At 33.0% G+C, this 24,977-nt stretch overlaps 1 protein-coding gene across 1 annotated transcript in view; it reads left to right on the top strand.

Moving 5' to 3' along the window:
• The window catches only part of LOC125826369 (putative disease resistance protein RGA1), a 188,488-nt gene that overhangs the window by 160,856 nt on the left and 2,655 nt on the right, over nt 1-24,977 (top strand). The gene's annotated exons all lie outside the window — the stretch shown is intronic.

Here is a 24,977-nt window from a genome sequence, read left to right as displayed (position 1 = left end):
TCCGTATCTGGATATTCGTAACAATTAGTATTTGTAATTTTTTATAGGGTTTTTTGTTTGTGAGTCTCTCATTGCTTTTTTCCTATTTTGTCACATTGAAAGGAAAATTAGGATCTTTTTATCTTGGTTGTTGAAGTTCTTTTCAGATCCTTGTATAACCTTATAGATAATGAGAAGTTCATTTTCTTTTCTATAAACAACAAATTAAGGAACTCCACATAGGACACATGTATTATTTGTTCAATTTTATGCAAGTTTAAGTGTATATTTACAGAAACGGATCCGGAATTTTAAGGTTGCGGGTGCCACTACACTTAATATAGACTTAGTGATGGACATCGAATTTGGGTGTATACTCATCCAGTTCAATCCATTTTGGGTTAATTTACGATTTTTTTTGGTACGTAAATAAATATACGATTATCTAATGTGGGTCCATTCCAAATGTGTATATCAGTTGAGCAAATGTGCTAGGTTTTGTGTTATAATTGTCCTCCTGGCTTAGTGTTTCCATTGGTATTAATCTACACTTACTCATTTTCCTTAAATAAATCACGATAGTAATTAACTACGCCTCAGTTCCAATCTTTTCAGTTCTGTTATCTCAAATTTGGTATGCTATATATAGCTTCAAGCTATATATATTAAAAGAAATGTTTATTGTGAATATGCATATATATCTTATCCAGCTTTAATTAATTGCGGAACTGGAAGGATAAACCATCAATGAGGAAGAAGAGGGGAGTGACCGAGTGAGTACTTGTTGTCACGGAAGAAAGAAAAGAGAGTTCGAGCCTAATATTGCAAAACAAGTGCTTAAGAGCACTTTTTTGTTTTACCCAAACAATTCAAAAGTGTTTAAAAACATTTAAAATAAGTCGACCAAAACAGGTTTGTAAAATCAAAACAAAGAAGGAAAATAAGAAAAGAGTAAAGAGACTCTTTCGTCAAGTATTATTGCCAAAGAAAAAGACAAGAATAATAGTGGCCCAAATAAATTTCACAAATCAATCTATAAAAGATTGAGAGTGAAAGATTGACAAGATAAAAAAGCAGTGTTTTTTTTTTTTGAAAAACTTTTTTGTGGAAAGATTACCCCAAAATAAAAGAGATGCCAAAAAAATGTTTGAAATCAAAAGCAACAGTTAGTTATTGGATTGAAAAACAGAATCAAATAATTGAGAGACATAGTGGAATAATTGAGTTTGAAATTATTACACCTCCATGATTGATTGGGACTTGACTGTTTGATATATTGTATGCTTTGAGATTGAATATGTTATTAATACCGTCTACTTGATTTAAGGCGATGTTCTGCTTTCTGTGCGGTTGATAAAATGGAAAAGAAAAATTGCATCACTTCTGGATGACACACGGTTTTCTTTTATCATAAGAAAATTTGGAGCTAGAGAATGTGGGTAATGAAGTATGGAAATAATTAGAGATAAGGCACAAGTACCCCTAGACTATGATCGAAATCTCAGAGACACACTTAACTAATCTAAGGTCTTATTAACCCCTAAACTCATTTTTTGTGTAATTTTGTACACCTTTTGGCTTAAGTGGCACGCTCCGTGACTCCACTTAAGTGAGGCGCGTGGGAGATGTTTGGAGGCCACATAGGCCAAAAAGGTGTATAAAATTATTTTAAAAAAATAGTTTAGGGGGTAATAGGATCTTAGTTTAGTTAAGGTGTGTTTTTGGAATTTCGGTCATAGTCTAGGGGTACTAGTGTCTTATCCCAAATAATTATATATTCTTATAGTTCTTTCTTCCAATAGGCTGAAAGAAGATAAATTTGATACATACTTATTTCAAGATGCATGGTCTCATCTACGATTTGGTTTTGATGAATTGCTAACATTCCAAATGTGTATATCAGTTGATTTTACCAGAGTTGGCCACATTTATTTCACTTTACCTAAAACCTGGAAAACAAAAAAAAAAAACAAAAAATACTAATCTCACTGATTTTTACGTGACGAAAAATTAAAGAAATTATCATATCATATGCTGACTTCCTGTAACAACTCTCTTTGAACCCTGCATTTTGGATTTGTGTGCCATATATAGCTTGAAGGTATTCTAGTGCCCTCAATAAAACGTTTATTATTGTGAATATACGTATATCTCTTAAGCTAAACGAATGCTAGCTTAAGAGAACCTTTTAATTTTACCCAAATAATTCAAAAGTGTTTAAAAGTTATTTTAATTTTAACAGGTTCTTAGAACTTTTTGTAGACATAGTTGAAAGATTACCCCCCCATAAAAAATGTTTTAAATCAAATTCAACAGTTAGTTATTGGATTGATGAAACAAAGTGTGAATCATTGAGAGAGATGGGCCCATGGTGGAATAATTGAGTTAATGGATGTTACTTTCAATTGTCCATATTTCATTCCAACAAATTACTTAGATTCATTGCTAACTCACAACAATTCCAGTAATCTACACATATATCATCTAATTTTAAGTTCAACATATATATATGGCTGACGCTTTCCTTCAAATTCTGCTAGAAAATATCACTTCTTTCATCCAAGGGGAACTTGGATTGCTTCTCGGTTTTGAAAATGAGTTTCAAAATATTTCGAGCAGGTTTTCTACAATCCAAGCAGTGCTTGAAGATGCTCAGGAGAAGCAACTTAAGGACAAGGCAATTAAAAACTGGTTACAGAAACTCAATGCTGCTGCGTATAAAGTTGATGACCTATTGGACGAATGTAAGGCAGCAAGACTCGAGCAGTCTCGATTAGGACGTCATCATCCAAAGGCTATTGTTTTCCGTCACAAGATTGGGAAAAGGATGAAAGAGATGATGGAGAAACTAGATGCAATTGCTAAGGAAAGAACGGATTTTCATTTGCACGAAAAGATTATAGAAAGACAAGTTGCTAGACCGGAAACAGGTGCTCACTTAAATTAGTATTACAACAACTTTGTCTATATTCATTTTTTTGGCAATTATCAAATTCATTTGTGTAATTGGCCGGGTGAGGGAAACTTTCAAAGATTTTCCCTAAATTTTAGTCTCATGTGTCTTAACTCTTCACTAACTTTGATGATTGATATATAGCTTATTTTCTGAAAGTTCTTAAGATTGTAGAAAAACTTTACTCCTATCAAATACAAACTCAGTTGTTCAGACCACGAAAAGATTGTGAATTCAATACAGGAGTACTTAATGATTACTGTAATTCTATGTCATAGAAAGTAATTTCATAAGTGAGAAAATCCTCTAGCATTTTTCACTTTGCCAAGTGGAACTCAGCATGATTTTCTCATGTCTCCTGCTCCTCAAACTCATCCATATCTCTTTAAGGCGTGCAAATATCATTATCTATTTTCTGCTGACTCCTAATTATCTTGAATGTAACAATATTCTCGTGTGGACATTGCTTGGAACAGGTTCTGTTTTAACTGAACCACAAGTTTATGGAAGGGACAAAGAGGAAGATGAGATAGTGAAAATCCTGATAAACAATGTTAGTAATGCCCAAGAGCTTTCAGTCCTCCCAATACTTGGTATGGGGGGACTAGGAAAGACTACTCTTGCCCAGATGGTCTTCAATGATCAGAGACCACCAAGGATAGGATCTTTGACATGCCTTAAGACTCTAGGTCAATTCATTGTTAAAAGGAAGAAAGGTTATCAACTTGGTGAAATTTCAATAACGCGTCTTGAGAGAGTGAAGAATGATAAGGAAGCAAAAGAAGCCAATTTATCTGCAAAAGAAAATCTGCATTCTTTAAGCATGAAATGGGATGACGATGAACATCCACATAGATATGAATCAGAAGAAGTTGAAGTGCTTGAAGCCCTCAAACCACACTCCAATCTGACTTGTTTAACAATCAGTGGCTTCAGAGGAATTCGTCTCCCAGACTGGATGAATCACTCAGTTTTGAAAAATGTTGTCCTTATTGAAATCAGCGGTTGCAAAAACTGCTCATGCTTACCACCCTTTGGTGATCTGCCTTGTCTAGAAAGTCTAGAGTTATACAGGGGGTCTGCGGATTTGATAATCTGAAAGGATTGCTGAAAAAGGAAGGAGGAGAGCAATTCCCTGTGCTTGAAGAGATGGAGATTCGCTATTGCCCTATTCCGACTCTTTCTTCTAATCTTAAAGCTCTTACTTCCCTCAATATTAGCGATAATAAAGAAGCTACTTCATTCCCAGAAGAGATGTTCAAAAGCCTTGCAAATCTCAAATACTTGAATATCTCTCACTTCAAGAATCTCAAAGAGCTGCCTACAAGCCTGGCTAGTCTCAATGCTTTGAAGAGTCTAAAAATTCAATGGTGTTGCGCACTAGAGAGTATCCCCGAGGAAGGAGTGAAAGGTTTAACTTCACTCACAGAGTTAATTGTCAAGTTCTGCAAGATGCTAAAATGTTTACCAGAGGGATTGCAGCACCTAACAGCCCTCACAAGATTAAAAATTTGGGGATGTCCAGAAGTGTTCAAGCGGTGTGAGAAGGGAATAGGAGAAGACTGGCACAAAATTGCACACATTCCTAATCTAGAAATATATTACTAAGTATTATTTGTTTCTTTGTTTGTGAGTCTTTTTGGCTCCTGCCATTGGATTGGATGTAATTGTTTGTAGGGTTGTTTGTTTGTGAGTCTCTCTCTCATTGGATGTAATTTTCTTTTGGAAACAAATCAACAGTCTATTTGTATCATACGCTTTCAGAATCTATTACTTATTTGTAAATTGTTTCTTTCTTTGTATAATGTGAGTATCTTATTGTATGTAATTTTCTGAATTTATTTTGAAAACAAAGCAATGATTTGTAAGATCCATTTGTATTATACTTGTTAATGTTGTAATTATTGGCAAACAGTAATGTTGTTGATTATCACTTTCTGAATAAATGTTGTGTTGCATGGAAAAAACACCAAATAGAACTATTCATGTTTTTTTATAATATATAAACATGACTTTTAACTTGGTTTCAGCGGATAGCTATGACCTTTTAACTCTGGATGTGCACAACTAAACACTTAAATTTGTATAAAATTGTAACTAAATTTGTATAAAATTGAAACAAAATTTTAAAATTATACAATATGACATTGAGAGTAATTGATACCGATATAGCCTGGATTCTCCCGTCGAGAGTCACTTTGAAAGTATTACCTAAACTCTTCCGACTGAATATGATAAAGCCTATAAAACATAGAGCTACTATCATTTCTTCATTATAAATTGAGATCTTCTTCGAACTTGTTGCTGCTTTTTGGTTCTCTATCATTCTCCACGTAATTGATTTTATTTGATTCTCTCTCTCTTTTTGGTTCTGATTGATTGACATGCTTGCTAATTGGGTGTCGTTGTTGTAATCGGTATCAATTACTCTCAATGTAATATTGTATATCCCAAATAATTTTTGTGTTATGAAGTTAAATATATTTCTAAAACTATCCTGAAAGTAGTTAATATACTTTCCAGTGTTGTATCATGTTTTTAATATAAAATATTAAAATTTAGGTGAAATTTACTTTCAAGTTAAATTGGTCAAAGTTGAAAGATTTTCAAGTGAAAAAGTTTTTAATAATTTGACTTTTATGCTATATAATTTAAAATTGAACGACTTTTTAATAAAAAAATATATGATAATTTTTATAATACAATGGCCTTTATGTGATGAAAAAAGAGAAAGAAATTAGATGACAACAATATCCAAAAATAATATTAAAGAATTATGATTTATATATAATAAAAATTAATTTTAAAATTTGATGAAAAGATAGAGAGAAGAAGATGATGATGAAGTGAAATGATGTGGTGGTGGGTCCATGGGGACATAATAAAAAACAATTCTCTTAAATAATCCTTTCATAACTAATGATAAAAAAAAAATATTTTATTTTACAAATTGCGGATAGAGAAAGAGGAAACGGTGCGGTAATTACAATGTAAAGAATCAAACTTTATCAACAAGTTGAAAGTTCAAATAATCAACCAACTGAGCTACTAAGATTCCTCTAATTAATGATAATTGTGATTCGTTTAGATAAAAAAATTCATTGCACTTACTTTTAGAGTTTTGAAAACACTACTTCCTCTATTCAATATTAATTAAATTTGTGAGGCAATGCAGACTAATTAAGAAGAACATTTAAAGGCATAATTTAAATTATATTTTTTACTATTGTCTTTTGTGAAATCATAAATATAACTTTGTAAATAGTGTAATTTATCTTCTAGAAGCAAATTTCACTAAAGAAAAGGGCAAATATAATGAAGAAAAACTAAATATTCATTTTGAACTTTGAAAAATTTAATTATTTTGAACAATAAAAAAAAACCCCAAAAATTCAATTAATATGAAAAAAAGAGAGTAACTTTATTTTAGAGGCAAAAGGTTAGAATCATTTTAGCCGCCAATGACTTATTTCAGCTTTAATTGATTAGGAAAGAGGACACTGCCAATGAGGGGAGTAGTTGCTGTCGACGATAAAAACAAAAAAATACTCGCTCTGTTCGATTTTTATTTTTGTTTGTCACTTTTAATGATAATTATTTTTTTCATGTTTTATCTTCAGTATTAAATAATTTAATAGGGATAGTCTAGTAAAATATTTATATCAATTAATTGTTTTCCTAATGAGTTTGTTTAGTCAAATAATGACAAATAAAAATGAACGGAGAGAGTAGAAAACAAAACAAAAACACAAGTTGACAACTTGAGAGATTAGAAGGACCAAAACGCCTTGGATTTTGAGATTCCATATGTGAAATTTCCATGAAATAATTGAATTTGTATTATTACAAGTCAAGCTTTCTATTTCATTCCATATGTAGTTTTGATGATTTAACAAACAGAGGACCTTGTAAAGGGACCTGGTCCTTGTCATGTACTCCGTACAATTGACAGCTGGAAGAAGAAAGTACACAAGGTTGGTGCACGGGCTCCAAGTACATCAAAAACCTCGACCAATGGCAGGGCCTTGAAGGTTGTGTCCATTCTCATAAGGACATCCTCTCACAGACACAACCTCACTTTTGCAAAAACAAGATTTACCAAAAAGCAAAGGCAAAAGCACAACCACTCTCAAGAAGATAAATACCACAGAGCAACAAGGACCAGATCGAGCAACTTGTGTCTTAGTTGTCTTAGGTGTTTACTTTAGCGCTTATCATTGTAAATCTAATCCTGAATTATAAAGGATTTAGATCTTTTGTTTGATCAGTTAAAAGCCTAAATCAGTTGAGTCTAACTGGTTTAGTGGGCAGCATTGTTGGCTGCTTAGTCAAATTCTATGTCATCTAGTGTTAGGTGGGTTAGTGGGCAACCGTGGGTTGCTTAGTGAATTCTAAGTTACTTCGTGTCGGGTAGCTTAGTGGGCAATAGTGATATTGCTTAGTTGCTCTATTTGTAGCGGGAATACTACATTTAGGGGGAAGGGAGTTAAGAGTTAAATTTCTAGGTTGCAAGTTGTTGTAATCTGAATCGTTGCTGTATTTGGAAGAAATGGAGTTTGGGTTGAAAAGATTGTGATGACAGGTCGTGGTTTTCACCGCCCTTAGAGCAAGGGGGTTTCCACGTTAAGTGCTTGTGTTATCTTTGCTTTATGCATTTTACTTATTGTTGTAGCTTGCATTACTGTTCTTACCGTGTCAAGGGACCTGGTTCATTAACATTTAGTGGACGTCTGTATTCTAATAATTGGTTTCAGAGCGGGTCCTTTCTATATTGGCTAACACCAAGAGAGGTTCCTATGCAAAATGGCTGCTCCACTCAACTTGGAGGAAGGACAATCGTCTACAAGACCAGCACGTTTCAATGGCCAATTCTATAGTTGGTGGAAGACGAGAATGCATGATTTCATGATGGCTGAAGATAGTGAACTGTGGGACATTGTACTGGATGGTCCCTCTATTCCTACAATAGAGGTTAAGGAAGGTTGCATCACAAGAGTTGTTCCAAAGACACGCCAACAATACGATAAAACTGATAGAAAAAAGATAGAGAAAAACTACAAAGCCAAGAAGTTGTTGGTGTGTGGGATTGGTGCTGAAGAGTATAACTGTATCTCTACCTGTGAGTCAGCGAAGGAAATCTGGGACTGTCTCCGAATAGCTCATGAAGGAATAGATCAAGTCAAGGAATCAAAGGTAGACCTGCTAACTACACAATATGAAAACTTTACAATGAAAGAAGGAGAGACCATTCATGAAATGAGTACTAGATTTGTCGTTATCATGAATGAGTTACGATCTTTAGGTGAACCGGTTTGTACAAGCAAACAGGTCAGGAAGATTCTCCGGCGGGCAAGGTTGATGCTAATACTGAGGCCAAGGACCTGAAAGTGCTTACTATGGATGCTCTTATTGGAAGTCTTCAAACTCATGAAATGAATGTAAATCAAGAGGCATCAAAGAAGGAAGTAAAGAAGGATAAATCTCTATCCCTCAAGGTGACATCAGGAAGCACATCTGATGAAGAAGATATGGCCTACATCACCAGGAGATTCCAAAAAATTGTGAGAAAGCATGGGGATTTTCGAAAGGGTGGAATCTCAGGCAGGACTGCAATTGTCAACGATCTGTGTCACAAATATGGCAAGCCTGGTCACTTTATCCGAGATTTTCCTATGACTAAGGCTGAAAATACAAGACCTGGAGGAGATAAGGACATAAGAAGGGACCTGATCCCTGACAAAAAAGGAAAGAGAGTGGCTGTTGATTATGTTGTCACGAAGGCCCTTGTCATCTAGGGAGATTCCTCTAGTGAGTCAGATCAGTCAAAGCACCCTGAAGCCATATCAATGCTAGCTGTCAAGGATAACGAAAATGTGTTCAACACCATGTTTGTTCCCAAGGAAAACTCTGATGACAAAGATGCTGAGGAAGAGGTAACACTTTCTGACATTAAACAAGATCTACACACTTATTCTGTTAAGAAATTGAGAAATCTAGTTGATGTATCGATTGACTCTATTACTGATCGTTAACAACTAAAAGGATTTCATGAATAATAGCCTAGATATATTTCTTGAAGAAAAGGTTGGGTTAGTTGAACATATGTCAGTTGTGGAGGAACAACTGGTAGTTCTAGAAACTAAGAATCTAGAACTCAAAGAAACGATGAAAAAGGTGAATGAAAAACATGGCAAAGGAAAAGGGGAAGCTAGTACTTTGCAACTAGAGTTGGAGACTAGCCTGAGCAATGTTGAGACTAAACTTGCACTGGCATCGGAGAGAAACAATCATCTGGACAGGGACTTGGTCCAACTCAAGGAAGAGCTTGAAAAATCTATGAGATGGGCAAGCTCCTCTAAACTTCTCTACAATATCACAAGCCAAAGTCACCACAGTGGGAAAGGGATAGGTAGTTCAAGCATCTATCCTCCTTATAATCCTCACAGCAAATATGTATCTGTCTCTGACAATCTGTTATGTCTTCATTGTGGTCGCAATGGCCATTTGAAGAAGGATTGTCCAGCTTTTAAAAGGTCTCAAGAAAGTTTCTTTACTTACTCTACACAGAAAAGTATACAAAACAAAGGACCTGCTCCCACTTCAAAAGTGTCTAAAATGAGAAAGATTGTTTTACCTCATTGGACAAAAAGTTCACTTATCACACCTCTATCTGATTACTGGGGACTCAGACTCAAGTGGGTTCCCAAGTCTAACAAGTGATCCTTTTTGCAGGTGAGTGGAGGAAGTGGCAGTCATTGTTGGTTCATGGACAGTGGATGTTCTAAGCATATGACTGGGAGGACTGATAACTTTTTGTCACTCAAGACACTTTAAGGAGGAGGTGTCTCATTTGGAAATGGAAAGAAAGGATATATTCTTGGGGTTGGAAGAGTGTTGGAGAGTTGCTGGAGCACTCTATTGAAAATGTGTTCTATGTAAGCGGACTGAAATATAGTCTTCTCAGTGTTTCCCAAATATGTGACAAGGGAAATAAAGTAAAGTTTCTATCAGAAAAGTGCATTGTTACTAATCTGGTAACAAGGGAAGTAATTCTAACAGCAAGGAGGCAAAAGAACATGTACATTGCTGACCTGTATACTGCTCAGAGAGATGATCTTACCTGTCTCAGTGCTCAAAGTGAAAATGCTAATCTATGGCACAGAAGGCTCGTACATGTGAGCTCCTCTCTTCTGAATAACTTTCTTCCAGGGACGTGGTCCGTGGATTACCAAAGTTAAAATTCAGTGACAACAAGGTGTGTGATGCATGTCAAACAAGGTGTGTGATGCATGTCAAAGGCAAGCAAATCAGATCTACTTTCAAGTCAAAGAAGCAGGTGAGTTCTTCTCGCTCTCTTGAACTTATTCACATGGATCTATGCGGGCCTATGAGGATTCAGAGCAGGGGTGGAAAGAAGTACATTTTGGTAGTGGTCGATGACTATTCAAGGTTCACTTGGGTGATGTTCCTAAGGTCCAAGGAGGAAACATATGATGTACTGATTACTTTCATTAAAATGATTCAAGCAAAGTTAAACTGCAAGATTGCAGGGATCAGGTCCGATTATGGAATTGAATTTGAAAATGCAAAGATTGACAATTTCTGTGCTGAAAATGGGATTCATCATGACTTCTCTGCTCCCAGAACACCTCAACAAAATGGTGTTGTGGAAAGGAAGAACAGAACACTGGTTGACATAGCCAGAACTCTGCTTATCGACTCAAATCTTCCAAAATCCTTCTGGGCAGAAGCAGTCAACACTGCATGTTATGTAGCCAACTGTTGCCTGATCAGGTTCTTACTGAACAAGACACCATATTAGATGTTGCATAACAAAAAGCCCAAACTGAACTATCTGAGGGCTTTTGGTTGTAAGTGTATTGTACTCAACAATGGCAAGGATGATCTAGGAAAATTTGATCTTAGAAGCGATGAAGGAGTGTTTGTAGGATAATCATCCTCCAGCAAAGCATATAGAGTTTACAACAAAAGAACCTAGTGTATTGAGGAAAGCATTCATATGATATTTGATGAAGCTTGTGCATTGTCAGATTTAAATCACAGAGATGAGAACGAACTGGAAGAGCTCCTTCAAACTCAGAGAGACGAAGTGAATAAATTTCTGATTAAAAATGCTCAAGATTCAGGAGATGCCGACCAGAAGTCATCAGAAAGAGTAAAAGAAGATGATGAGCCTGGAGAGGGACCTAGTACCTTTGCGAATGCAGACTCAAACGAAGAAGAAAAACTAACAGATCAGCCTCAACCATTTAATGCTGAGTCCAGGTGGAAACACCAGTCATCTCATCATCTCGACAACCTTATTTCTCCCTTGAACTCTGGGATGCAAACCAAATCCAAGGTAAGAAATTTGGTCACATTTTCAGCCTTCATATCTAGCATTGAGCCAAAGAACATCAAAGAGGCCTTGACAAATGCTGACTGGGTAAATTCTATACAAGAGGAACTCCATTAGTTTAAGCGGAGCAGAGTATGACACCTAGTACCTAGACCTGTTGACAGAACTATTATTAGGACTAGGTGGGTGTTTAGAAACAAGCTTGATGAAAATGGTACTGTCACAAGGAACAAATCAAGGTTGGTGGTTCAAGGCTATAATCAAGAAGAAGGCATTGACTATGATGAAACATTTGCTCCAGTTACCAGAATGGAGGCCATCAGAATTCTCATTGCCTTTGCAGCCTATATGGAATTCAAGTTGTTTCAGATGGACGTCAAAAGTGCTTTACTAAATGGTGATCTGAATAAGGAAGTGTATGTGAAACAACCACCTGAGTTCGAAGACATTGATCTTCCAAATCATGTGTTCAAGTTGGACAAGGCTCTCTATGGACTGAAATAGGCTCCTAAGGCCTGGTATGAAAGGTTGTCTAGCTTTTTGCTAAAGAATGATTTCAAGAGGGGCAAGGTTGACAATACTTTGTTTCTAAAGTCTAGAGGGAGAGAGTTGCTTATCGTTCAGGTGTATGTGGATGACATCATTTTTGGAGCCATATTCGAAGTCCTGTGTGAAGAATTTACTGCTCTGATGGGTGATGAATTCGAAATGAGCATGCTGGGAGAGCTGACTTTTTCCTTGGGTCTACAGATCAAGCAAACTCCCAAGGGGATTTCAATCTATCAAGAAAAATATATAAAAGAATTGTTGATAAAATTCCACATGATTGATTCAAAGCCTATTGATACCCCCATGGGGACCAACTCAAAATTAGGAACTGATGATTCTGGTGGCTTGGTAAATCAGACTATGTACAGGGGAATTATAGGTAAATCAGACTATGTACATGGGAGGATCTTAACTTCAAAGTTCGATTACGATTTTACCCCTTCACTAATAAAATATTAAATAATAATTATATGGTATTAATCCATTATATTTCTAGATAGAATTAATTCACGGAATTCTAAAATGGAGTTTGATGGTAGATGAAGTGTTCCGTAACAACAAAAGGCAGTAAATTATATCCTTTAAAAACTAAAAAATCCTTAAACATTAAACATCAAAATGTCTTCTGAATTACTAGACATCTTAATATGGCATACATATTTAGATTTTTGTCAGAAACTTTACATATCCCAACTTTAACCAATCTAATTCTCATAGATGCTATGCATATCATCAATTTTTAAATGACTTTTATAATTCATGACTTATAATTATACATACCAAAAAGTTGTTTTCAAAATCACTTTATATTAATGCATACACTTTGTTATTCCGGTGTATAATTGCTGATGGATGATCATTGGTGAATGTAATTATATTGCTCATCACAGTCACTTTATGTTAATGCATACACTTAGTTATTCTAATGTATAATTGTTGCTGGATGATTGCTGATGGATGTTATTGCTCATCACATATGCAACGAAAAAGAGGTAACTCTAATTATGCTTTCGTTAGTTATTGAGGAAGTTCCTCCATTCTTTTAAACTGGAATTGTTTCTCTCTTTAATTTTTGTTATTTAAAAGTTTTAGAATTCATTAGTTATTTTATTGTTTTTAGTTTACTCTATTCCATCTTATTTTCAAATATTTGTGGGATGAACATAATGTACATCTGAAGTTGTATAATTTATTGTGATGCTATAATAATGTAATGGATATTAATAAATTTTTATATATTCTCTTTGAACATTATATAACATTTTCACAACTAATAACTAATGTGAAATCTACGTATCAAAATGATACAATTTCTTAAAACTATTTGATATGATTGTCATATTGTCCATTTGATGTTAAGCTTTAATTTGGTGTTAAAACTCCTTCTCTTTTGATTACTTAATTTTATGAATAACTATTTATACATGTTGTAATTATATTTAAATCATATACAAATATTTATACTAAGTAGCGTGAAATACACACATATTTTCTATTATGAAATTCATTTTTTTTAATTATATAGAAATCTTGTAGTAATTACAAGGGACAAACGTGCAACGCACACTCCTAAAAACTAGTTACCTTAAAAGCATGAAGTCCTAACTTGAATGTTAAATTATTATAATATCCCTAACTTAGGTTGTGACTTTTCCGATGAGTTATGACTTTTTTCAAAGGGTTGTCCTTTTTCGATTAGTTGTGACTTTTTCAAAGGGTTGTGATTTTTCGATGAGTTGCGACTTTTCTAAAGAGTTGTGACTTTTTCAATAAGTTGTGACTGTTTCAAAGGGTTGTGACTTCTCGGAAAAGTCATGACTTTTCAGATAAGACACAAAAAACATTTGTTCATATTACCCTTTGTTGACTTTAAATAGAGGGGCTCCTCTCAATTTTCCACCACAATATTTTTTAATCTTCTACTCTTCTTCTTCTTGCACTTTAAAATTTTTTCTGTGATTTATTGTCGTTGAGTGAGTTCGAAGTTTAGCGGAATATGAGGTACCACTATTCTAATGAAGTAAGTCGATCTATCCTAAGAGGGTATATTTCATAACCTCAAGTATTTGAGGAAAATAATTTTGATGATATAATAATTATTTTTTTGCTTAATATATACATTTGTTTGTAATGTTCCAATATACGAAGCTAACATGATGTAGTCTAAATTCATTTGTTTTTGTTAACAATTTCTCTTGTGATGTAGATAATGCTTCTGAATATCTTTTTTCAAAATTTAGAGAATTCTCACAATTTGTTTTTGATGTTCAAGACAAAAGAATGACTTTATTTATCAATGCTACTTATGTGATTAGACTCTCTAGAAGTTTGCTTCAAAATAGTTATTACAATATAAACATTGCCCTTTTGCTTTTCTTATTTACTATTTCTTAATATTTCAGTATTTTGGATGAAAAAAAGTTCATATAACTTGTAATAACGTCAATTGAAGTTTGTATTGTTTTAATTTTTATTATTTATTTAATAGCTAATTTTATGAGATAAATATTTTTATTAATGCAAATATATATTTATATTTGGGTAGGTAGTTGTATTTAAATTAAAGTATTACATATGTCACAAATGTATTATCAAATTAACAAAATCTTTTAACTTCAAAATATATTATTTTAAAATGTTCCAGGTTCTTTTCTTTTTAGAAAAAAAAAACTCACAACAAATGTGAAAATATGTGAATATATAAAATGTAGTTGTTCTCTTCACATGTTCATATGACGTCTAAACAATTTGACGTGGAATACACATACAAAGCACATCTGGTTAGATGACAAGAAAAATACAAAACAAATAATGTCTATAAGGTAATATTAGTGAGATAAGACTAACTAAATGATTGAACCTCATCAAATTGAAATAAATATATACATTGTTGCATTTAACTAATAAAAAATTTCATTGACCATCTTCATAGGTTTGCGTGAATAAGATATATATATCTATGATAGATCAAATTCTTAGAAAAATTCCTGAAAAGAAAAGAAAAAAGATGAATTATGTTCATTGAGGAGGAATCCAAATATTAGTCAAATCGACTTTTAAAGAAGGAATCAATTGTCCAATAGTTATAAATCTATCAGACGAAAGATTTATCAATGCAAGAGAAGGAAATCTTGGTATAGTAGAGAGAAACCTAGCCTATACAAAACTCCTCTTTACATATTATCCAAAATTATGTATTTCACTCAAAGATGTTGATTTTAATTACGCCTTGAGTCTACATTTTCAGATCAAAAGAAAAGATCTATTTAAACCAGGTAATCATATAATGAGTATTTATTACCAAGTTTTGTACACAGTTACAAATTATATATATATAATAAGACACAATGCAAAGATTTTTATAGTATTTAGTTACATTGTAACTATCTTGTTAGCTTTCAACCAAAAGGAGTACTTCTTTTAAATAATAAATATGTCATTGTATGAGCTATTTATTACTCATTCCTTTTGAATTTGTTAATCTTATTTTCATCTGACACATAGTTTACGAAAGTAAATTAGATTTTCAGAAAAAACATTAAGTGATATTTGAAGTTGTCCCAGATTTTCAAAAAGACACCTTAACTTTGCGTGCGTCCTATTACCCCACAAAACATTCAAAATCACAATAAATACACATTTTTTACACAATATTTCCACTTTGGACAAAAATATCCTTCAATGTGCAATTTCTTAAAAACAAAAAGTCGGACCCATTATTGATGTATTGAAGGATGCTTTGGTAATTTCCTATGATGAATTCGTTTTGTTTGTTTCTTTTAAATTTATTTTACTATACTAAATAATTGTATAAAATATTATGAATCACGATAATTAATTACTTAAATATTTAAAAGATATAAAAATATATAAAAGATCTGATTGACTCTTCAAATTTTACCGGTGACACATAAATTGGGACAAATGAAATAATATATATTATTTGAAAATTTCTTAGAAAGTACTATAAATTACAGTAATTAACAGCTAGAAATATTTCAAAGACAAAAAAAATTAATTGAATCTCAAAATTTTTTTAGTACTACATAAATTGAGAAAGAAGAAATGACATCTATTATTTGAAAAATGGCGTAAAAGTATTACAAATCATACAGTAACAATTTAAAATTTTAAAAGACTTTAATGCTTTATACTTATTCTATTTCCACTTTGGACAAAAATATCCTCTCAATATGCATATTTTTTTAAACAAAAAGTCGGACCCATTATTGATGTATTCAAGGATGCTTTGGTAATTTTTCTATGATGAATTCGTTTTGTTTGTTGTTTAATTTTTTTAAAATAATTGTATAAAATATTATAAATCACAATAATTATTTACTTAAATATTCAAAAGATATAAAAATATGTAAAAGATCTGATTAACTCTTCAAATTTTATCGATGACACATAAATTGGACAAATGAAATAATATATATTATTTGAAAATTACTTAGAAAGTACAATAATTTACAGTAATTAACAATAGAATATTTTAAAGACAAAAAAAATTGATTGAATCTCGAAATTTTATTAGTACCACATAAATTGAGAAAGAAGAAATAACCTTTATTATTTCAAAATTGCGTAAAAGATATTACAAATCATACAACAATAATTAGCAATTTAGAATGTTAAAAGACATAAAAAAAATTTACCATAGTTAACAATAATTAAAAATTTAAACTATTTTAAATTAATATTAAAGTTTGATTAACTATTTAATTTTGTCTTTATCACATAAATTGAAACAAAAAAGGATACATATTGGGCCCGTGCTAGCACGGGCTCCGATGTCTAGTATATATATATATATATATATATATGACGATCCATATTGAACATTCACAAAAGAATCTGCAATATTATTTTTTGCTAAGCTTATTATTCAAGTCTTCACTTAAATAAGCAACTATTTACTATAGCATATATTTTTGGAATTGATAATCACGTGCAATGCACGTGTCAAAAAACTAGTATGATGAAAAAAGAGAGCAATTAGATGACAACAATATCCAAAAATAATATTAAGAATTATGATTTATATATAATAAAATTAGTTTTAAAATTTGATGAAAAAATAGAGAGAAGAAGAAGATGATAAGTTAGATGACAACAATATCCAAAAATAATATTAAAGAATTATGATTTATATATAATAAAATTAATTTTAAAATTTGATGAAAAAATAGAGAGAAGAAGAAGATGATTAAGTGAAATGATGTGATGGTGGGTCCATGGGGACATAATAAAAAACAATTCTCTTAAATAATCCTTTCATAACTAATGATAAAAAAAAATTATTTTACAAATTGCGGATAAAGAAAGGGAAATGGGCCGGTAATCACAATGTAGGGAATCGAACCTTATCAACAAGTTGGGAGTTCAAGTAATCAACAAACTGAGCTATTAAGATCCTCTAAATAATGATAATTGTGATTCATTTAGCATAAGAAACTTCATTGCACTTACTTTTAGAGTTTTGAAAACACTACTTCCTCTATTCTATATTAATTAAATTTGTGAGGCAATGCAGACTAATTAAGAAGAACATTTAAAGACATAATTTAAATTATACTTTTCACTATTGTCGTTTGTGAAATCATAAATATAACTTTGTAAATAGTGTAATTTATCTCCTAGAAGTAAATTTCACTAAAGAAAAGGGCAAATATAAAGAAAAAAAACTAAATATTCATTTTGAATTTTAAACAATTTAATTGTTTTGAACAATGAAAAAACACCCCAAAATTTCAATTAATATGAAAAAAAGAGAGTAACTTTATTTTAGAGGCAAAAGGTTAGAATCATTTTAGTCGCCAACGACTTATTTAAGCTTTAATTAATTAGGAAAGAGGAAACTGCCAATGAGGAAGAGGAGGGGAGTAGTTGCTGTCGACGAAAAAAGATAATACTCGCTATGTTCGATTTTTATTTTTATTTGTCACTTTTAACCTATCATAAAAAACTAAATTATTTTTTCCATGTTTTACCTTAGTATTAAATAATTTAATATAATGATAAATAAAAATGACCGGAGAGAGTAGAAAACAAAACAAAAGAACAAGTTGACAACTTGAGAGATTAAAAGGACCAAAACGCCTTGGATTTTTGAGATTCCATATGTGAAGTTTCCATGAAATATTTGAATTTGTATTATTACAAGTCAATCTTTCTATTTCATTCCAACTAGTCATCTTGGTTTCAAAATTACACATTCATTCATAGTCACAGATCTAATATTCTTAATAGTGAATTCCACATATGGCTGAAGCTTTTCGGTTTTCAAGATGAGTTCCAAAGGCTTTCAAGCATGTTCTCTACAATCCAAGCCGTCCTTGAAGATGCTCAGGAGAAGCAACTCAACGACAAGCCAATAGAAAATTGGTTGCAAAAACTAAATGCTGCTACATATGAAGTTGATGACATCTTGGATGAATATAAAACTAAGGCCACACGATTCTTGCAGTCTGAATATGGCCGTTATCATCTTAAATTAGTAGTATTACAACTTAGTTTATATTCATTTGTTTTGGGCAATGATCAAATTATGTAAAGGTCAAATATACTCATGTACTATTGGAAATAGTTTAAATATACCTCTAGTTATACTTTCAGTGCAAACATACTCCTCCCATATAGAAGATTCGATCCGTTTTGCTTTTCTTAACGAAGCAGCTCAGAGAAAAGAGGTTTCCTTCTGTTCTGTTTCTCTATGGGCAGCATTGGGGTCTTAATCCAATAAGAAACAATAAACATAACAGGCATGTTTAACAAATTAATATTACGTTCTCGATGACAGTGGTCTTTCTAGACATGAACTGAGTGTAAATTTTGTCTCAAGGAAGAAAAATAAATTATTAGGCTGGATTTCTTTCAGAGTGGAATATAGGGGGATAAAGTTGGAGCATAGAATTCCATCGTTTATTTCTTTCATTAAAGTAACAAGTTCAACAAAATGATATCAAGGTACTTTAATGGAAAATTATCAGACACATCTAAACTACAAAAATGGAATAGAAACTTAAATCATCCTCTAACAAAGCTACCAAATTTAAATCATTATACAGAGAAGCAACCAAAAACATTAGGGGTGAATTATTTGATTTGATGCTTGTCACATGTCTTCCCGTCAAGATTAAAGGATAATTTGCGCCGAAGTATAAAGGGTGCGGTATGTTTGGACTGAAAGTAAAACAGGAGGATATATTTGGACTTAAAGTATAACGACAAGTATATTTGATCATTTTATGTATCAAATTCATGTGGTTTCTGGGGAGAAGGGAAGTTTCAAAGTTTTCAACCTGCTCCTCATCTCATCCATATCTCTTTATTGTGCAAAATCCTTCTCTATTTAACTATTTTCTGCCGACTCCTAATGAGCTTGAATGTAACAATATTCTCATCTGGACATTGCTTGCACCAGGTTCTATGTTAACTGAACCACAAGTTTATGGAAGGGACAAAGAAAATGATGAGATAGTGACAATCCTAATAAACAATGTTAGTGATGCCCAAAAACTCTCAGTCCTCCCAATACTTGGTATGGGGGGACTAGGAAAGACGACTCTTTCCCAAATGGTCTTCAATGATCAGAGAGTAACTGAGCATTTCTATCCCAAACTGTGGATTTGTGTCTCGGATGATTTTGATGAGAAGAGGTTGATAAAGGCAATAGTAGAATCTATTGAAGGGAAGTCACTCAGTGACATGGACTTGGCTCCACTTCAAAAGAAGCTTCAAGAGTTGCTGAATGGAAAAAGATACTTGCTTGTCTTAGATGATATTTGGAATGAAGATCAACAGAAGTGGGCTAATTTAAGAGCAGTCTTGAAGGTTGGAGCAAGTGGTGCATTTGTTCTAACTACTACTCATCTTGATAAGGTTGGATCAATTATGGGAACATTGCAACCATATGAATTGTCAAATCTCTGTCTCCAGAGGATTGTTGGTTTTTGTTCATACAACGTGCATTTGGACACCAAGAAGAAATAAATCCAAACCTTGTGGCTATCGGAATGGAGATTGTGAAAAAATGTGGTGGTGTGCCTCTAGCAGCCAAGACTCTTGGAGGTATTTTGTGCTTCAAGAGAGAAGAAAGAGAATGGGAACATGTGAGAGACAGTGCGATTTGGAATTTACCTCAAGATGAAAGTTCTATTCTGCCTGCCCTGAGACTGAGTTACCATCATCTTCCACTTGATTTGAGACAACGCTTTGTGTATTGTGTGGTATTCCCGAAGGACACCGAAATGGCAAAGGAAAATCTAATCACTTTTTGGATGGCACACGGTTTTCTTTTATCAAAAGGAAATTTGGAGCTAGAGGTAGGTAATGAAGTATGGAATGAATTATACTTGAGGTCTTTCTTCCAAGAGATTGAAGTTAAATATGGTGAAACTTATTTCAAGATGCATGATCTCATCCATGATTTGGCAACATCTTTGTTTTCAGCAAACACATCAAGAGGCAATATCCGTGAACTAAATGCTAATTATGATGGATATATGATGTCGATTGGTTTCGCTAAAGTGGTGTCTTCTTAATCTAAGAAACTCAGACCTGAAACAGTTACCATCTTCCATTGGAGATCTAGTACATTTAAGATACCTGGACTTGTCTGACAATAAAATTCAAAGTCTTCCAAAGAGATTATGCAAGCTTCAAAATCTGCAGACTCTTGATCTACATGGCTACCGGAAACTTTTGTTGTCTGCCAAAACAAACAAGTAAACTTGGTAGTCTCCGAAATCTTTTACTTGATGGCTGTTCATTGAGGTCAATGCCACCAAGGGTAGGATTGTTGACATGCCTTAAGTCTCTAAATTGCTTTGTTATTGGCAAGAGAAAAGGTTATCAACTTGGTGAACTAAAAAACCTAAATCTCTATGGCTCAATTTCAATCATAAAACTTGAGAGAGTGAAGAAAGAAAGGGATGCAAAAGAAGCTAATTTATCTGCTAAAGCAAATCTGCACTCTTTAAGACTGAGTTGGGATTTTGATGGAACACATAGATATGAATCAGAAGTTCTTGAAGCCCTCAAATCACACCCCAATCTGAAATATTTAGAAATCATTGGCTTCGGAGGAATCCGTCTCCCAGACTGGATGAATCAATCAGTTTTGAAAAAAGTTGTCTCTATTACAATTAGAGGTAGTGAAAATTGCTCGTCCTTATTACCCTTTGGTGAGCTGCCTTGTCTAGAAAGTCCAGAGTTATACACGGGGTCTGCGGAGGTGGAGTATGTTGAAGAGGATGCTCATCCTGGAAGGTTACCATCCTTGAGGAAACTTGTTATATGGGGCTTTGATAATCTGAAAGGATTGCTGAAAAATGAAGGAGAAGAGCAATTCCCTGTGCTTGAAAAGATAATGATTAACTGGTGCCCTGTGTTGATTATTCCGACCCTCCCTTCTGTCAAGAAATTGAATGTTTATGTGACAGATGCAACAGTTTTGAGGTCCATATCTAATCTTAGGGCTCTTACATCCCTTGGCATTAGGTATAACTTAGAAGCTATTTCACTACCAGAAGAGATGTTCAAAAGCCTTGTAAATCTCCAATACTTGAAAATCTCTGAGTTCTACAATCTTAAAGAACTGCCTAGCAGCCTGGCTAGTCTCAATGCTTTGAAGAGTCTCCAATTTGAATTTTGTGACGCACTAGAGAGTCTCCCAGAGGAAGGGGTGAAAGGTTTAACTTCACTCACCGAGTTATCTCTCCAGTACTGCCAGATGCTAAAATGTTTACCGGAGGGATTGCAGCACCTAACAGCCCTCACAACTTTAACAATAACTCAATGTCCAATAGTGTTCAAGCGGTGTGAGAAGGGAATACGAGAAGACTGGCACAAAATTGCACACATTCCGTATCTGGATATAGAATAGAGTTATGTAATTTTCTGATTTTCTTTTGGGAAATCAACGAATTGTAAGATCCATTTGTATTATACTTGTTAATGTTGTAATTATTGGTTAACAGTGGTTGATTATCACTTTGAATGAGATAAAAGGTTCTATTGCATTGTTGACCAAAACCTGCTATGATCTTGAGAGTCCATTCATCAATTATGTAATTAATCAGATTGAAAAGCAAATATGGGGTGTAGGACCATTATATTGTTGCCCGAAACATTTTGGAAATCACCAACTTCAATACTACATGATCATGAAGTCAGGTCGAATCGTCAATCAAATTTTACAGAGGAAGAGGTAGCAAATTGCTTAAAAATGGGACACGTGATTTTACTTAGTGATGACCCCAGAGAGATGGTGAAGAAAGAAGACATAGTTCAAGGAATTGACGAATTGATGAACGATGAATGGCGTTAAGATCCATATTCCAGAACGGTTATCCATATAGTTCAATGAAGTCATTTATTCAATTCATAAGCAAATAATGTGGAAAATTTCATATTGGATAGCCTTTGCCTCTCCATATAGAACAAAAAGAAGCAAACAACAGATGTGATGCATGACAATTTTACATGAATTTGAAATTCTTCTTTGATATTAAGATAATCTTCTGTTTTTATAGTTGAAATTAAGATATGATTAATTTTTATTTTCATTTGGTATGATGATGACATAGGGAACCTAAATTGTGAAATATTCTTATTTGAGTTACTTATTTTTTATTTCATTTTTTATTTCATTCTTTAGTGTAAAAATAAGAGAAATCATCATATATCATATCATATCATATATGGAAAAGGGTCAAAATTGCCTCTGAACTATGCGAAATAGACCACTTATACCCTTCGTTACATTTTGGGCTCCACCTATGCTCGTCAATTAGGATTCACTATAAAAGAACTAGACATTTAGCGGCGACATAAGTCACCACAAAAGCTCATAGTATCACTGCTAAAGAGATTGTATAATTTGTATTTGTATAAAGCGGGAGAGAGAAAGGCAAAAGAGAACTGGCAGGGGAAGATTTGTATTTGTATAATTATAAGTCTATAGGGCGGAGAGATATATATTTGTATTTTAATATCTTATCTCTCTTGTTTTATACAATCACAAACACAAATTATACATTTGTGTTTGTATAAAGTGAGAGAGAGATTGGCAGAAGAGAAGTGAGAGAGAGACTGGGCAGGGAGAGATGACTGAAAAAGAGGAGAGTGACGAGCGAGATTCTAGAGAGAGGCGAGAGAGGAAGAGAGGAGAGAGGTGAAAGAGAGAATGTAATTATAGCTAGAAGTAAGTTTTGAATTATAATTAATGTAAACTATAGTTATATTAGTTAATTAACTAGTATATGTTTGTTTAACCCCGTAATGTTCCCGAAGGGGAAAATATAGGAAAAGTAGAGAAAAAATTTAAACTATTTTTTTTTGTGGCTATATGAAATTTAGTTTTTATTTTTGTAAAAAATAAAAATTAGGGCATCTATACTTCACAAGAAAAGAATTGAAGAAAAAATAAATTTGACCATTAAATAATAAATTCAAATTAGTTGTTGAATTAAAAAAAAAACATAAAAAACATGTGAGAAGGATCAAATATATCCCTTCATGGATTCTTTAAAAATTTAAAAAAACATATTTTTTTCACTTCCGGTAAAAGAAAAGGGTATTTGTGAGCCATTTGTTTAACCAAAGTTGAGACGTATATGAGACCCTTTTTTCCCCAAAATAAAATAAAATTATTTACAGCTCTCCTCTTCTTGTTTGTTTTGAGGATATTCTGTGGTATCTGTTCGTTGATAACAAGTTGACAGCTTAAGAGATGAAAACAAAGTTTGTTTGTTTTTTTTGTTTGGAGGTGAAAGACAAACCAACCCCATAAGAAAGACATATATGAAACTAGCTAGCAGTTTCCATGAATATGCACAAAATTACCAAGTTAAATCTTTTATTTTTAAAAAATATAAACATCAAAAATACATCAAAAGTATCGCAGTTTTCAAATTTTATATAATTATTAGGTGTGCAAGTTCCCTACCAAAGTATCACCAACTACCTCAACGCCTAGCCCATCAGCCCAACGTTTATTATATGTACTTCGTTTCAAAATCATACCCATTAAACTTGTGCCAACAGATATCGAATTAAAAACAGAGTTTGATTCTCAAAAATCATATAAAAGAGTATTCGAACAACCACCTATATATATATATATTTCAGGTCAAGCTTTGTATTTCATTCCAACAACCACCTATATTTACAGATTCATAGTTTGCAATTCCCACTCTAGCTATTCCTTGTTTACGATTCTAGTAATCTAGACTCCCTCCACATATCTGATATTCATAATAGTGAATTCAACATATGGCTGAAGCTGTAGTTAAAGTTCTGATAGACAATCTTACTTCTTTCCTCAAAGGGGAAATTGTATTGCTTTTCGGTTTTGAAAATGAATTCCAAAGGCTTTCAAGCATGTTTTCTACAATCCAAGCCGTCCTTGAAGATGCTCAGGAGAAGCAACTCAATGACAAACCACTAGAAAATTGGTTGCAAAAACTCAATGCTGCTACATATGAAGTCGATGACATCTTGGATGAATATAAAACTAAGGCCACACGATTCTCTCAGTCTGCATATGGCCGTTATCATCCAAAGGTTATCCCTTTCCGTCACAAGGTCGGGAAAAGGATGGATCAAGTGATGAAAAAACTAAATGCAATTGCAGAGGAAAGAAAGAATTTTCATTTGCACGAAAAGATTATAGAGAGACAAGTTGTCAGACGGGAAACAGGTACTCATCCTAAATTAGTATTACAATAACTTGGATTGTATTCTTTTTCTTCTGGAATTTATCAAATTTGGAAAAGGATCAAATATACTCATGTACTATCATAAATAGTTTAAATATATCTCTCATTATACTCTCGATCTAAATATATCCCTCTCATTATACTTTGACACAAATTTATCAATTTTGGCTAGCTCAGAATCAAATTATCCAACCCAATTTTAAATACCAGATTTCTTTAGAAACCTACCGTTTAACTCATACCCAAACCATTACTTCCGCTTTGAGTTCTTTTCTTTACATAAAAGGAGGGGTATATTTGGATTGACAGTATAATGAGATTAGAACAAAGTATAATGATGGATATATATAAACTATTTCCGATGGGATGGGTATATTTGATCATTTTCTGTATCAAATTTATGTGTATTTTT

This window comes from Solanum verrucosum, unplaced genomic scaffold (assembly GCF_900185275.1).
Source record: "Solanum verrucosum unplaced genomic scaffold, falcon-dt-bn FXZP01000060.1, whole genome shotgun sequence".
Taxonomy (NCBI): domain Eukaryota; kingdom Viridiplantae; phylum Streptophyta; class Magnoliopsida; order Solanales; family Solanaceae; genus Solanum; species Solanum verrucosum.
This window is presented reverse-complemented; position numbering and strand designations above follow the sequence as displayed.